Here is a 16,626-nt window from a genome sequence, read left to right on the forward strand (position 1 = left end):
ATTGTTGACTATTTGGCAAAAAGAGAGGTTCATCAACAGGGGCGGGGCTAGGGGGTGGCTACTTGGGCTCAAGCCCCGAATGTTTTCTGATTTTTTTTTTTTTTTTTTTTTGACAATTGATCTTTGTTACATGAAAATATGTTTGCACCAGATTTAGCAGAAGCTCATTTCCATCTGTAGTCTATCCAGCTGCTAACTGTATTTGAGTGAGTTAAGTCTTGGTGTTATGGTAGACTCAGACCTAAGCTTTAAATCACAATCAACAAGTTGACAAAAACATAATTCTTCCACCTTATAAACATAGCTAAAGTACGGCCATTTATAAATCAAAAGGACGCTGAAAACCAGATCCATGCCTTTATCTCAAGCCGACTCGACTACTGTAATGCACTCCTTACCGGCCTCCCGAAAAAATACGATGATAACTATTTTATTGCAATGCACTATTGCATTATTTTATTCTATTTTACTAACTATTTTATTGCACTGCACTATTTTACTTTGTATCAGTGATCAATTCTTGTATGAAAGGTGCTATACAAACACAGTGTATTATTATTATTATTATTATTATTATTATTATTATTATTATTATTATAAATTATTATAGTTTGCTTCATTAATTAAAGGGTGTGAATTTAAGTGTTCTCTACTGCCTTTTGTCCGCTTTAAGGTGGTGGTATAAGTTAAAGGTTGTGGTGTCGAAGTAAGAAAAATCCCTGCCCGCTTGCGCGGGCACCTGACGGGCTAAGCCCCGGATCTCCTACAATCCTAAATCCGCCCCCATTCATCAACAACATTCAATGGTGACCTCAATCAACAATATCATATGGTGCCCATGACCAGTGTTTATATACAGTTGGAGGAACACGACGCTGCACGTAATCAGGGGTGTAAAGTACTTGAGTAATTGTACTTCGTTACAATACTTAAGTACTGTTTTTGGGGATTTGTACTTTACTCAAGTATTATTAGGTTTGTATACTTTTACTCAATTACATTTCAGAGAAAAAAAAACATACTTTTTACTCCTTACATTTAAAATGCAGACCTACAAAGTACAAAGTACAAATCTCGCAGGTCCAACAATCCTAATTAGTATATTTGTTTCCCTGGCCAAACTAACGTTAACATTATTAATCCTAATAATCCACACTTTATTAAAAAACAGCCAATCAAATCGCCATCAATGGAAAATGAACCCGCCAATACCCATGCTGATTGGTCCTTATGCAAGACTAGAAAGTGGGGATCTTTGATTAAACACCTGCTATCAGAAGAATAGACAGTCAGAAAAAAAGGTTTTAACTTTTTAGTACTTAAGTACATTTAAAAGTAGAAACTTTTTTACTTTTACTCAAGTGTATTTTTAGCCAGATACTCGACTTTTACTTGAGTACGATTTTTTAGATGGTACCCATACTTTCACTTAAGTATAATTTCTGGGTACTTTTTGCACCCCTGACGTAAATGGACTGCATTCATTATAGCGCTTTTTGTTACGATGGAGGTAGGTAGAATACAGTTTTGCAGAGAGGGAAAGGTATGGAGGAGGCAGAGACGAGGTTTGAAGTTTGGAGAGAGAGTTTACTGTAGAATCCAGCGCAATACAAGAACAACAGAAACTACTTAACCACCTACTCAACAAATCAACAAACAGTAACACTTACTATAGGAACAAAACAACAAACACTAACACTTACTATAGGATGACAGCACAATACGGCGTGGACAGGAAAACGGGGAAGGAGACAGGAGGAATGTCGCCACAACGAAGGGGAGACAGACAGACACCTAAATACCCCGACTAATTAACAAACAGAAACACCTGGCCAACACAGAACACAACAACCTAGACACCAGTCAATGACAAACACAAAAGCAACTCATGACAACCCAACAGTACACCACATCACACAAGGGAAGAGAAAGTCAACAACAGTACACACCATGACACCACATTAATCATACTATTAATTATTGTTAACACAGTAGTCAGGATGTCCAGTGTACTGGAGCGCACCGTCTGCGGATGGCCACCAGAGGGTAGGAGACCAATGTTAGGCAGAGAGCCAATGTTGGATGGAGGGCATTGCCCACTGTTAGTTGGAGGGCACTGCCCAATGTTACCATCCTGCCCAGTCCAGCCAGGACCGGGCCTAGGATCATGACAGCTTTTACCCTTACTTTCAACCATTGAACTCCTTCCTCTCTCACCTTTTTATATATATATTTAAAAATGTTCTCTACTAAAAGAGTATTAAGTGTCTTTGATAATTAGGAAAAGCGCTATATACATTTTATGTATTATTATTATTATTATTATTATTACATCTTAAATGGTAAATGGCTGCATTTATATAGCAGCTTTTATCCAAAGCACTTTACAATTAGTTCCTCACGTTCCTTCACTCACACATTCACACACAGACGGCAGATGCGACCATGCAAGGTGCCGACCTGCTCATCGGGAGCAGTTAGGGGGTTACTCAGGGACACTTTGACACGCTGCCCGGGAGGAGCGGGTGTCGAACCGGTAACCTCTGGATTACCAGACAACTGCTCTACCTCCTGAGCCACTGTTATGCCTCACATTCACCCACTCACTCACACATTCACACACGGGCGACCTCGTGAGGTGCCGACGTGCTCATCTGGAGCAGTTAGGGGTTAAGTGTCTCACTCGAGGCCACTTCGACGCGCTGTCGGGAGCAGCCGGAATCGAACCGGGAACCTTCCGATTACCAGACGAATGCTCTTCCTCCTGACCCACTGTGGCTCCCAAGTGTCACTCTTGATTCCTGTGATGATGAAGAACTTATTTGTTGTAGTCCTTACCGAGTAAGATCAGCACTGCCATAAGGCCCAGAGGGCCAATCTCAAGACCAGGGGCCACCGTGCTTTTTCTGTTGCAGCCCCCAGGCTGTGGAACAGTATCCGTAATTCAGTCCGTCTTGCCCCCTCGATCGAGTCCTTTACATCCCAGCTCAAAACGTACCTTTATTCTCTAGCGTTTCCTTGATCCTGACCTGTACCTTGCCTGAGCTATTGTACTGGTGTGCAATTGTGTTGTCTGTGCCCCTACCTGTCTTTGTAAAGCACTTTGTTTGGCTTGTGTCATGTAAAATGTGCTATATAAATAAATCTGATTGATTGATTGAAGGCTTGGGAAGAGGGTGGCACGGAGGGATCCCTTCTGGCTGTCCCAAGATGACAGCTCAAATCTCACACCTTGGTGAGAGCCAAGGATCTACAGCCGCCACCCCTCCTTACTCTTAAGACCAGCGTCCCCTTCTCTCCCGCCATGTTCTCTTAGCTAGCCAACATGGAAGCACTCCTCTCAGGACTCTCGGACCCCTCCCATGTTTTACATGCCGAGTATGAGCTACTGCCCTCTGGGAGGAGGTTTAGAGTTCCACGCTCTAGGTTTAAAAACTCCTTTATTCCGATCTCAGTGAAACTTTTAAATAGTGCCAGATAAATAGCCGGCAATTATCGAATAACCGATATTTGGTCGTTATATTATCGATATTCGATAATCGATATTTGGTTATACTATTACTATATATATGTGCTGTTTCCAGACATCCTGCTGTGCAGGTACCTTACTGTATATTTTATATTGTTTATCTCCTCTGTTTGGAGTCAGTTGCGTCATGTCTGTATGTATGTGTCTGTGGCTGTAGTGTGGGTGTAAGCCCAAGACAAATTCCCCAGCTAATGGGACAATAAAGTGACTCTTGACTCTTGACTCTTGACTTGGAAGCACTCCTCTCAGCCGAGCTCATTTGAGTTACGTTCGACTTCATACCATGTGGTTCACAATCAGACCCGTATCGATCATGAAGATCCGTCCATAACTGATGAATCCGGTCCTTCCGCGGTGGGGAGTTGCATTGCCAGATGCCATCTCGACCGGGATCGCTGACATCAATTTGCGTTGAGAAATCGCTCTTTTTCTTTTGAACTTGACGTTTCTCCCACGGCGGTCGTGAGATCCTCTGTGGCCGCTTTTCACAGAAAAAGGCTCCCGAGATCATCTTTTAACGCAATAAAAGCCGCCTGACGCGGCGAACGGGAGATAATCCCATAACATATGGCGGCTCGCCCCAGAAACTTCAGCTTCCCGAGCCCCTGTATCGTCGAAGATGGCGAGAAGAGAATAGCGGTCGCGGGCGCCAGCGATCATTTATTGAACCGACGCCAGCGAGGATGATAATCAACGTCATTTCACTTTTCCGCGCTCAACTCTCTCCTGTCATTATTGAGCCGTGGAATATTAATAGCGTGTGAAGAAATATATATTATTTCACGGAAAAGGACATATGGCGCATTCATATTAAAATGACATGCCGTGACACTTAAATATTCATTATTGATGGGGAATAATAACCGGGAGACGTGCCGAGGCAGCACGCAAAAAAACACGTTTAGGTCGGAGCGGCTCGGGGGAAGGAATGGAATAAGATGGTTTTCGGTGACAGGAACGTGCAATTTCATTTGGGATTATCTCCTTCTTTGTGCGGTTGAATATGCAAATGTTGCACTAATGAATTTAAAGTATTCTCTTTGTGGGAACTGATTAACCAGGGGGCTCCTCCGCAGAGCATTTACATTTCTGTCTTGAGTCAAGTCGGGGGCTGCTCTCCAGTCACAAAATTACACCGCGTTTCCAGGCCAATTACACTGAACAAGGGCGCCATTATCCAGCTCTGAACATCGCACATGTATATTTGCCCTCTTCATTTTCTCAAGAGCGCCTCCATAGCTGAGATGATCTCGCCTCTCTGGAGAGTGGGGGGGGGGGGGTGAGAAAAGGAGAGAGAGAGAGAGAGAGAGAGAGAGAGAGAGAGAGAGAGAGAGAGAGAGAGAGAGAGAGAGAGAGAGAGAGAGAGAGAGAGAGAGAGAGAGAGAGAGAGAGAGACGGAGATACGGGGAAGAGAGAGAGAGAAAGAGAGATATGGGGGAGAGAGGTATAGAGATATGGGGGAGAGAGAGATGGGTGGGGAAGAGAGAGATATAGAGATATGGGGGAGAGAGAGAAGGGTGGGGAAGAGAGAGATATATAGATATGGGGGAGAGAGAGAGGGGTGGGGAAAGGAGAGATGGGGGGAAGAGGGAGATGTGGGGTAGAGAGAGAGATGGAGAGAGAGAGGGGTGTGGAAGAGAGAGAGGGGGGGTTGGGGATGAGAGAGATAAGATAAGATATTCCTTTATTGATCCCCTTGGGGAAATTTAGGCATCATACAGTAGCAGCATGATGGAAGGGGGAGGGGGAGGTACAGGTAGTAGAAGACATGATACAGGTGACATAATTATAGTAGGTGCAGTGGAGAAGTAAAAATAAAATAGAATAAAAAAGCTGTGTAAACAATATAACAAATCAATATAATTAACTCTGGACATGTGCATATGGGTATGGGGGAGAGACTAGAGAGAGGGGTGCGGAAGAGAGAGAGATGGGGGAGAGAGAGGGGTGGGGGAGAGAGAGAGAGAGCGGGTGGGGAAGAGAGAGAGATGGGGGAGAGAGACAGGGGTGGGGAAGAGAGAAAGAGAGAAAGAGAGAGAGAGGGAGGGGCACAGGCCACCTCGTTTGAGGACTTATCAACGGATCACAGAGAGAGAGAATGCAGGGCAGGATCCATCGGCCGTCGCCAACGGTTACAAATGAGGCCTGCTTCTTCTGTAGGGAGAGCGGCGGAAATCTTTCATCAAATCCTCTGCCGTGGAAAAACAGAGTACACGTACAGCACTGTACGTCACAGTATCCTGACACATACAGGAGCTGCGCAATGTACACAAGCTAGCTCCGCCTGAAAGCGGCACATTGAGAAATAATTGAATAGCTTGCTGGTCGAAAATGGTCATCAATAAAGTCCATTTGACTTTGCCCTCTGTGTTAGTGTCTTGTCTTTGGTACCGGGGGGGGATTTCCTAGTACTGTAATCACGTTAAAGTGTGGAAATGACTGTTTTGAGCCCCTCTCTGTACCGACAACAATAGCAAGGCACACGGAGGCTATTCTAATCTTCAATATACAGTAAATGCCCCTGCCTGATTGCGCACCGACAGGCCTGTTGCCTTGGTAACTGTTAAATGGAGAAATCGTCCTTTTCCTGTACTTTAATGTAATCACAGTGCCGGGATGTCATTGAGGCATGAGAGACAAGACACGAACACATCACCACGGCAAGATACATTGACTTTTTCAATGGCTATTTTCACTGGCAAGCTATTTGTATTATTTCTCAATGTACCACTTTCAGACCCAATGGAGAGTTGGCTTGCGTATATGTTCCATGGGTGGGATGTGTCCAGGGCCGGACTGGGGAAATAATTCATACCGGGAGATATAGCGCGAAATATAGCCCCAATCAGGCCACTTTTTAAGCGGGGTCTGGGGGTCCCCCACCCGGAAAATTTTAGTTACAAAGACTTAATTTCCTGCATTCTGGTGAATTTTTGTGGATGTGAATCACAAACTAATGAGCCAACAATTGCTTAGTACAATGTACTGTTATGAACCTCAAATACAACTGTTGTGGCACTAGCAATGGTACTCTCTCCACCTTCAAAAAGAAAAAAGCAAGAGCACAACATATTTTTCTATTTACTATTATAATACAGTTAACCACTCTCTCCACCTATTCAAACAAGGCAAGAGCACAATACCATAATTATTCACTTTACTGATGCACTACCCATCAACAGTTAAAATAGCCCTTTACAAACATTAAATAACAGACCTTTCATTACAATACTATAATAACAGTAGCCACTGCCAGAATAGTGACACATGTATCGCGTGTGGTGAGCATTGCGTTGTCTCAATCATTTTAACTATCAAATTAGCTCAAAGTATGAGCTCACTGACTGAAATTTCCAACAAAAAGCATCAATTGTCAAATAATATTGATCACATTAACTAGACTAGATGTTTTTGAGGAAATTAGAAAGGGAACAACAACTTAACCCTTGTGTCTGATCAGATTCTTATTTTTTTTGATAACTTTGCAGTGATTATGTTTGTAGCCAATGTGGCAAAGGTGTGTAATCTTTTAATTATCTTGGAATTATTTTGACTCTTTCTTTCATAAATTGTTTATTCAACTTCAGCCCCAATCATAACCACCACATATTGTTTTTTGTAATGTCAGATTTAACAACTCCTTTTGGGAGTTGTGCCATCTGCCATTCCATTCGCCGCCTCCACTGTCAATCAGTTGTATCGCCTGGTCCCGCCTCCACCAATCACAAGCGGCAGCACGGCTCCATTGTGTGTGTGTGTCCGCTTGAGGGAGAGAGTCCGATAGTTCTCCAACTCTGTCGCAGACAGTGAAATCCTGGTTGTTCCCCACCCACCTGGTTATCTAAAAACTATCGCGCCGAGCCGCCGCCACAACTAGAAACAATGGCCTGGCAAAAAAGAAAAATAAAAAAATTATAATAATGTTTTTTTTTTTTTTTTTGCAGGCCAGGCCACCGGGAAAACTCCCGGTGCTCCCGATGGCCAGTCCGGGCCTGGATGTGTCAGTCAAACAATACAGTAGATGGATAGATGTTTGCTTTTTATTTCAAACCTTTACTTAAACTCAAAAGGCAAATTAGGTTTCCCTCATTTACAGTCACGTCCAGTGGACATACAGAAATTAGCACAAAAAAGCATATACAATCACACAGCATATAATAAAATCACAACAATAAGGCAACAAGATGACACAAAAATCAAGGATAATAAATCAATTAAAACACGTACAACTTGATTGACAAAGGTTGGAGATCATGTTTTAAACTCTGCAACAGAGGGGAGAATCTCAACATTTAAGGACTGTACACACATACACACCCACCCACACAAACACACACATAGGATACAACGTGAGCCAAAAGCCCAGTTTGCCATATCCGGTGGCGACACATGGTGCACCTCGCCGTTCACCGCGTCGACCTCCACCGCCGGCACTGTCTCCCCCCCAGCCCCCCCTTACCTTGTATTTTTTTTTTGCAAAACAATAATAATAAAGCAAAATCCAATCTCGCAACACAGACAACTCCTATTGGAGTGACAAATGCCCATGGCCCGCCCCCAGCTAGCTCTCCTATCTGATCCATCCCTCTCTCTCTCTCCCCCCTCATCCCTTTCTTTCTCTCTCTCCCCTCATCCCTCTCTCTCTCCTCTCCTCTCGGCGTGAAAGACGAGGAGTACATTTTGTGCCGACGCCTCTGCCCGCCGCTACAGCTGATTTCACCCATGATGGCGGCGAAGCGGCCGGGAGAGAGAGGTGGGAGAGAGAGGTGGGGGAGAGAGGTGGGGGAGAGAGGTGGGGGACAGAAGTGGGGGAGAGAGGTGGGGGAGAGAGGTGGGAGAGAGAGGTGAGAGAGAGGTGGGGGAGAGAGGTGGGGAGAGAGGTGGGGGACAGAGGTGGGGGAGAGAGGTGGGAGAGAGAGGTGGGGGAGAGAGGTGGGAGAGAGAGGTGGTAGAGAGAGGTGGGAGAGAGAGGTGGGGGAGAGAGGTGGGAGAGAGAGGTGAGAGAGAGGTGGGGGAGAGAGGTGGGGAGAGAGGTGGGGGACAGAGGTGGGGGAGAGAGGTGGGAGAGAGAGGTGGGGGAGAGAGGTGGGAGAGAGAGGTGGGAGAGAGAGGTGGGGGAGAGAGGTGGGAAAGAGAGGTGAGAGAGAGGTGGGGGAGAGAGGTGGGGGAGAGAGGTGAGAGGATAATGGGGGAGAGAGAGGTGGGGGAGAGAGGTGAGAGGATAATGGGGAGAGAGAGGTGGGGGAGAGAGGTGGGGAAGAGAGGTGGGAGAGATAGGTGGGGTAGAGAGGTGGGAGAGAGAGGTGTGGGAGAGAGGTGGGAGAGAGAGGTGGTAGAGAGAGGTGTGGGAGAGAGGTGGGAGAGAGAGGTGTGGGAGAGAGGTGGGATAGAGAGGTGGTAGAGAGAGGTGTGGGAGAGAGGTGGAGAGAGAGGTGGGGGAGAGAGGTGGGAGAGAGAGGTGGGAGAGAGAGGTGTGGGAGAGAGGTGGGGGACAGAGGTGGGGGAGAGAGGTGGAGAGAGAGGTGGGAGAGAGAGGTGTGGGAGAGAGGTGGGAGAGAGAGGTGGTAGAGAGAGGTGTGGGAGAGAGGTGGAGAGAGAGGTGGGGGAGAGAGGTGGGAGAGAGAGGTGGGAGAGAGAGGTGTGGGAGAGAGGTGGAGAGAGAGGTGGGGGAGAGAGGTGGAGAGAGATGTGGGAGAGAGGTGGGAGAGAGAGGTGTGGGAGAGAGGTGGGAGAGAGATAGGTGGGGGAGAGAGGTGGGAGAGAGAGGTAGGGGAGAGAGGTGGAGAGAGAGGTGGCGGAGAGAGGTGGGAGGAGAACGGGGAGCGATGTGTCCCCAGACCTCCGGCCTCCTCGTAATTAACAGGGCGTGATCGGGAACAAGGTGGAGGACCGCCATTAAGGCTCTGCAGGGGTCCTGGCACTTTCAGTTGGTGTAGGTGGTGTAGAGAGGATGGTGTTGGCAGGGCCGCCTCAGGGGGTGTGGGAGCAGTGCGGTCGCACAGGGCCTCGCGGGAAGGGGGGCCTCGCAAAAGATTTTTATTTTTTATTTTTTTTTGTGAGGCCCCCCTTCCCGCGACGCCCTTTTTCATCACAGTCCTAAAATCTAGTTTTGCTTATATGCTTATATATTTCACATTAGACACGTTTGTAGAATGTGTCTGACTTGTTCCTGGCTCTGAGGCTCTGCAAGCAGCTCTGATGCTCTGCAGGCAGCAGAATTGGTTTCAATGAGGGGAGGGGTTACAGGTAAGGTAGCGTCTGTTGAGTTCATTGTGTGTGTCTGTGTGCGTGAACCGACTTATTGCCAGACGTGAGCGATTCGACTCACGCTCACGGCAATGAATCGGCTCTTATGAACGAGTCGCTCATGACCGACCCATCACTAGCGTCTGACTATTTCGCGCGTACAGCATTGGAGGTTATGCCAGCCAAGATGAAGAGGACATCGTTCGGCAGATGGACTGAAGATGAAAGTTGTTGCATGTTAGACAGTTCAGTCAGGCTAGCCATCCCGGCTAAAGACAGGGACAGCTAGTTAGCTTTAGCTACATTATAATATTTTTTTCAATTATTATCTTTTATTTGCTTTTAACATTTAATTTACATACAGTTGTAAAATGCAAGTTATAAATATATAAATTACATTTCCTAACTAAACAATTACTAACCCTTCCCCGACCCTTCCTAGTACAAAAAAAAAACTATCGAATGCATGATTTACTTTAAGACCATGATTGTCTGTGCTATACCTGAATAAAATAATAAACATGACAACAAAAAGAAAAACAGGCAGACAAATATAGAATATAAAAAGACAACATCCACAATCTCTATGCTTAAATTGGCTCTCTCCAGTTCTATACCCATATTTGATATGTAATCCATTGCCCGACCCCAGATCTTCTGAAAGTGTATTATTTTTCCTTTCACATTATACATGATTTTTTCAGGTGTGCAATAGGATAGGAGTTCTGCCCACCATTGTTTAGTCGGGGGAGGGGGTTCAGATGTCCAATGACAAAGAATAATTTTTTTTGCAGCAGACATTGCTAACAGGATACATTTCTTTTCAAAGTTGTCAAAGTTACTCAGCATAGAGATATCACCCAAAATAGCTATTCGTGCGTCAGGAGTCATCGTCTTTCCAATAATTTTTGAAAGTTGTTCAAATATAAATTTCCAGTAATAATTTAACTTCCAGCAATTCCAGAACGTGTGGATTAGGTCCCCTTTAGGATGTTGACATCGAAGAAAATTGGGTGATGTCTCGTGGCTAAATTGATATAATCTGTGAGGTGTATAATAAATTCTGTGTAGTATATTAAATTGTGTTAACCTATGGTTGGTATTTGTTAAAGTTGTTTGGGAGTTCTGGAGCAATGACTGCCATTCTTTCATGGTATATTTGTGTTTAATATCTTTTTCCCATTTATCTTTTTGTTGTAGCATCCTATCATCTTTTTGTTCAGTGTTCATCAGTGTGTAGATTTTAGATATCAGGCCCTTTGATGTTTTTGTAGTGTTAAACAGTTTCTCTATTGGTGTTTCAGACATATGGGGATAGCTATAACTGTTATAACCCAATTCCGTATCTGTAGGTATTTAAAAAAGATGGATGAAGGTAAATTATATTTCGCTCTCAGGGAATTAAAATCAGAAAAGATGCTTTGGTTATACAAGTCTCTTATTTAGCTGATTCCCTTGGTTCTCCAATTTTCAGATATTCCATCACTAATAATTTTGGGGACACAAGGGTTGTTCCACAGGGGCATGCTCATTAACAAGGTATTTTGATTTCCCATTAGTTTAATAGTTTCTTTCCAACATGCAAAGGTATGATGTATAATCTGTTTTTTAGTGATAGAGTTAAGGGTTTTTTGCGTGTCTATATAGGGGATTACCTGTAGTGGAGTAGGATGGATTATGTTCTCTTCCAGTTTAACCCATGCTGGTGTGGGCAGCCTCTCACTGTTGAGCCAACACCAAATAACACGTGATTGACAGGCTAGGTAGTACAGTCTGAAGTTGGGGAGGTTTAAGCCCCCTTTATTCAGGGGAGCCTGTAGTGCTTTTAATCTGATCCTAGCCCGTTTCTGGGACCACAAAAACATTGAAATGATTTTATTCAGTGATGTAAACAAGCTTGGTGGACAGCTGAGTGGAATTGACTGGAACAAATAAATTTATTTAGGCAGAACATTCATCTTGACCACATTAACACGTCCAATTAAAGAAATTGGTAGATCTTTCCATTTGTATAGGTCTGTTTTGATTTTTTCCATAATAGGTAGATAGTTATTTTGGTATGTTTGGTTCAGGTCGTTAGATTTTTGGATTCCCAGGTATTTGAAGCTTTTTGGTGCCCATTTAAAATGGGAAATCATTGGGTGGGTATTGTGGGTGGTAACACTATTTAGTGGCATTATTTCACTCTTGTCATAATTTATCGTGTAACCAGATATGGCACTGTATGCCTCTAGTATGCTGAGTAATTGCGGCAAGGATTTATCTGGTTGGGTAATATAAATTAGTAAATCATCACAATATAGTGAGAGTTTGGATTCGTTTGCTCCAGTCTTTATGCCACATACATTGTTGTTGTTCCGTATTGCCACCGCCAACGGTTCAATGGCTGCGGCGAACAGATATACAGAGAGTGGGCAGCCCTGTCGTACTCCACGTCCCAATTGGAAGGGTTTGGAAAGTATACCATTTGTCAACACTTGTGCCTTCGGAGAGCAATAAAGCATCTTAATATAATTAATGAAAACATCACCAAAATTCATCTGTTTCAGAGTATAAAAAAGATATTCAAATTCTATTGTATCAAAAGCTTTTCGAGCATCCATCGAGATTACAAGTCTTGAGTCATTCGTTTGTTTAGAGAGCTCAATGATATGAAAAAGTTTTCTGATATTGTCAGATCCCTGTCGCTGCTGAATAAAACCCGTCTGATCCTCGTGGATTAAGAGAGACATCACAGGGTCCATTCTTAGTGCGAGTGCTTTAGAAAATATTTTATAATCCACATTTAACATTGACAGGGGCCTATAGGAGTCACAAAGTTGTTTATCCTTAGAGGGCTTAGGAAGTACATTGATTGTTGCTAATTCTAGACTTGGTGGTAATTTACCATTATTGAGACTGTCTTTGAGCATGTCCATATAAGGGCGGATTAATTTATTTATGAACAGTTTGTAAAATTCAGCGGGTAGGCCGTCGGGACCGGGTGCTTTGCCCGTTTGCAATGAATTAATAGCCTTGGTGATTTCTTCCTTTGATATTTCTGTTTCAAGAGTAGTTCTCACTTCTACAGGAAGCTTAGTAATCGGTAAGTTTCCCAAGAATTCCTCGCATTTTGTAGCAGTTGAGTCTTGGTTTTCAGACTTATATAGATTGTGGTAGAACATTTCAAAACGCTGGTTTATCTCTTCAGGTTTATGTAATACATCACCATCCTTAGATTTGATTGAGTCTATTGTTTTTGCCATCTCTTCTTTTCTTATTTGCCAGTTGAGTAGCTTGCCGGTTTTGTCCCCCTTTTCATAGTAGTGGTATTTACATTATACGCTACATTATAATATTAAGTGTGGTTCAGTCGGGATATAGCCATGATGATGTCGGCTAGTAGCTAGCTTAGCTAAAGGCTAACTAGCGTTAGCTAACCTAGAGACAGCGCGTGCAGCATTGTTATGCCAAGATGAAGAGGATGGTCGTTCGGCAGATGAACTTCGTCAACTCCAGGCCGTTGTCTCCATCCTCTTGGACGTTTGGTGAGTTTTTAATGCACTCTATTCTATTCCCGCCGTGGATATCTCTCTCTCTCTCTCTCTCTCTCTCTCTCTCTCTCTCTGGAGCCAAACGGGCCGACTAGCTGTTGTAGTACTAGTAGCTAACGGTGTGTGGCCTGGTGTCAGCACCTGTATTGCTTTTCTCACGTTGTACAGTTTTTCAGTGGTAGCCGCATAGCTTGCTTCTGCGTTAGCTAATGGTTAGCGATAGCCGGGTTGAGCTAACTGTTAGCCAGTTAGCTGTTTAGCTACGACGTTAGCTGCCGGCTGCGCTCGGCTGGGAACGTTAGTTTGATGCTATCAGTTAGCCTAGAGTTAGCTGTTAGCTTGTGCTACGACCATTGACATTAGCCGTGAGAATAGCAGGGGGCCCTGGCACTCTGACTACGACATCATCTTTGACAGAAGATGTAGTCGGGCCTGCACCATGACAAGGCTCCGGCCATAGCTTCTTTTTGTCCCGCCAGCGAGAGGCCTTTTGTCAACGTGGAGACCTGTGTTGCGGCCTTTCGCCCTGCGTTCCTTGGTGCAGGTAACATGTCCATTGGACATTACCCCACTCTTCCTTCCTTCCCCTCCCGAATGTTTTGTTAATAACGATGTTTTTTTCCAGGCAAAACATATGTTACTTCACAACATTTGGAGATACGACATGTGCTGTGTGTGAATTGTCTTGGTCGTTTGTGTAGCTTGGGTAGTGTTGGCCAAAGCTGTGTGTGGCCTGGTATCAGTACCTGGCTACTCTATTTGCAGTTAGCCTATTTAGCTGATGTCGGCCATTGGCTCCTTGCTACTTTGTTTTCTCTGGTATAGACCCTCTTCTCTTTGGATTTAAGTGTTGGTCTTTGTCCTTTTGGATCTATGTATATTCATGTTGCCTTTGTGAAGTTATCTTTTCCTTCTGTTTTGTTCTTCCATTAAAAGTTGAATATCCTTTAGGGGCTCATCTTTGCTTATCTCTCTCTCATACATGCTCTCTCTCTAACACACACACACACGACACACAGACATGCTCTCTCTCTCTAACACACAAACACACATGCTCTCTCTCTCTCTCTCTCTCTCTCTCTCTCTCTCTCTCTCTCTCTATCTCTCTCTCTCTCTCTCTCTCTCTCTCTCTCTCTCTCTCTCTCTCTCTCTCTCTCTCTCTCTCTCTCTTTCTAACACACACAGTCTGCCTATGGCGGCCTTTCTCGATGGCTAGGCTGTGCTCGCTGAGTCTGTACCTAGTCAAGGATCTTCAGTCACAGTGCTCAGGTATTCTGCCACTGTGTACTCTCTGTTTAGGGCCAAATAGCATTTCAATTTCTTTCCAATGTGTCTCTCTCTCTCTCTCTCTCTCTCTCTCTCTCTCTCTCTCTCTCTCTCTCTCTCTCTCTCTCTCTCTCTCTCTCTCTCTCTCTCTGTACACTGTATATTGACTGTAGAACGGGAGCTCTCTCTCGCTCTCTCTCTTGCTATATGTTGACTGTATCATGCCCAGCCTCGGGCAGCGCTATTATTTAATTTAAATCTCGCACAGGGCCTCGCATTTCTCCCAGGCGGCCCTGGGTGTTGGTGTAGGTGGTGTAGAGAGGATGGTGTTGGTGTAGTGATGTAGGTGGTGTAGAGAGGATGGTGTTGGTGTAGGTGGTGTAGAGAGCATTGGTGTAGGTGGTGTAGAGAGGATGGTGTTGGTGTAGGTAGTGTTGGTGTAGGTGGTGTAGAGAGGATGGTGTTGGTGTAGGTGGTGTTGGTGTAGGTGGTGTAGAGATGATGGTGTTGGTGTAGGTGGTGTATAGAGGATGGTGTAGGTGGTGTAGAGAGGATGGTGTAGGTGTAGGTGGTGTAGAGAGGATGGTGTTGGTGTTGGTGGTGTAGAGAGGATGGTGTTGGTGTAGGTGGTGTTGGTGTAGGTGGTGTAGAGAGGATGGTGTTGGTGTAGGTGGTGTTGGTGTAGGTGGTGTAGAGAGGATGGTGTTGGTGTAGGTGGTGTTGGTGTAGGTGGTGTAGAGAGGATGGTGTTGCATGTTGGTGTAGGTGGTGTAGAGAGGGTGGTGTCGAGAGGATGGTGTCTTGTGAATATTGTTTTATTGCCTTGTTCGATATGAATGAATAGTGGAGTTTGATATGAAAAAATTATGGAAAACAATAGGAAATAAATCTAAATTAAAAGTGCAGTTAATTAAACATAAAAATACATATCTGGCATACATTAATATCAAAGATTGATAGTATTTTAAGTTGCTTAAAAAGAAGAGCAGATGGTTCAAGGTGATTAGAATAGTGGCAAGCCTTATGAATTTATTTAGCAATATAAAAAGTTTATGAAGAGAAGTAGGAAAAGTACTGGCCCAAATAATATTACAATACGATAATTAACAACATGATTTATATTGTGAACCGGTAGACATTTATTTACAACACTTGATGTTCAGTGACCAGGAGAGAGAGAGGGAGTCAGAGATCTGGATGCCTAAGAGCTATTTAGAAATTCAACAGGAGTGTTATTTATGTAAACAGCTCACTGAACAGTTTTGATTTTCCTGAAGTCAATTTCGAGCTCCTTTGTTTTCTCAACACTTAGGGACAGCTTGTAATCATGCCGTTTTTCACAAGGTTATACATTTGTTACTGTCCTTGTTGTCCTTGCTAATCATAGCAATTTAGCATTTTTCTTTTTAAGCCCCGCTAGCGAGAGAACAGTGACAGCTGGGATGATCCTTATGACAGTTTAATATACAGCTCTAGGAAAAGACAATATAATGTATCGTAGCAACCCTAGTTAGGACCAATGGGTTACAAGTGGATATGTGGGTACTGAGTGGGGGGTTTAACCGTCAATCATTCATGGTCCACTAAGCTTGGGGCTCTTTGTGTGTTTGATGATGGTGCCTTGGGGTTGGTGGGTTCATGGGTGAGGGGCGGGGGCTAAGGGGTTGAGAGAGCAGCACACCTGGGAGTGCGGCCTCTTGGGGTCTGACAGGGAACTGAGCAGCATGTATCTGACGTTCTCATGGGTAGCTGAGCCTAGCTAACCAATGTGTGTATTTGAACGGCGTGGGGTATGGCCAAACAATAGCCTGTACTGTTTCCTGTGGAATACCGTGTGGACATTCGACTCACTGCTGGTGAGGTCGCTATAGTATCATAGCTACATAGCAAATCCACGGTTTGCAGTTAGTGAGGAAGGACTAAGTGGTACATTAAATACAAGTTTTCACCACAGCATTGTCTAGCTAATGGTAGCATGGTAGGTACCGGTGCATAGCCAAGATACATAGCATGCTAGTGTCCCTAACTAGCTAACGTTAATGCGACCACTTG

The sequence above is a fragment of the Notolepis coatsorum genome (genome assembly GCF_963971535.1).
Source record: "Notolepis coatsorum genome assembly, chromosome: 4".
NCBI classification, from domain to species: domain Eukaryota; kingdom Metazoa; phylum Chordata; class Actinopteri; order Aulopiformes; family Paralepididae; genus Notolepis; species Notolepis coatsorum.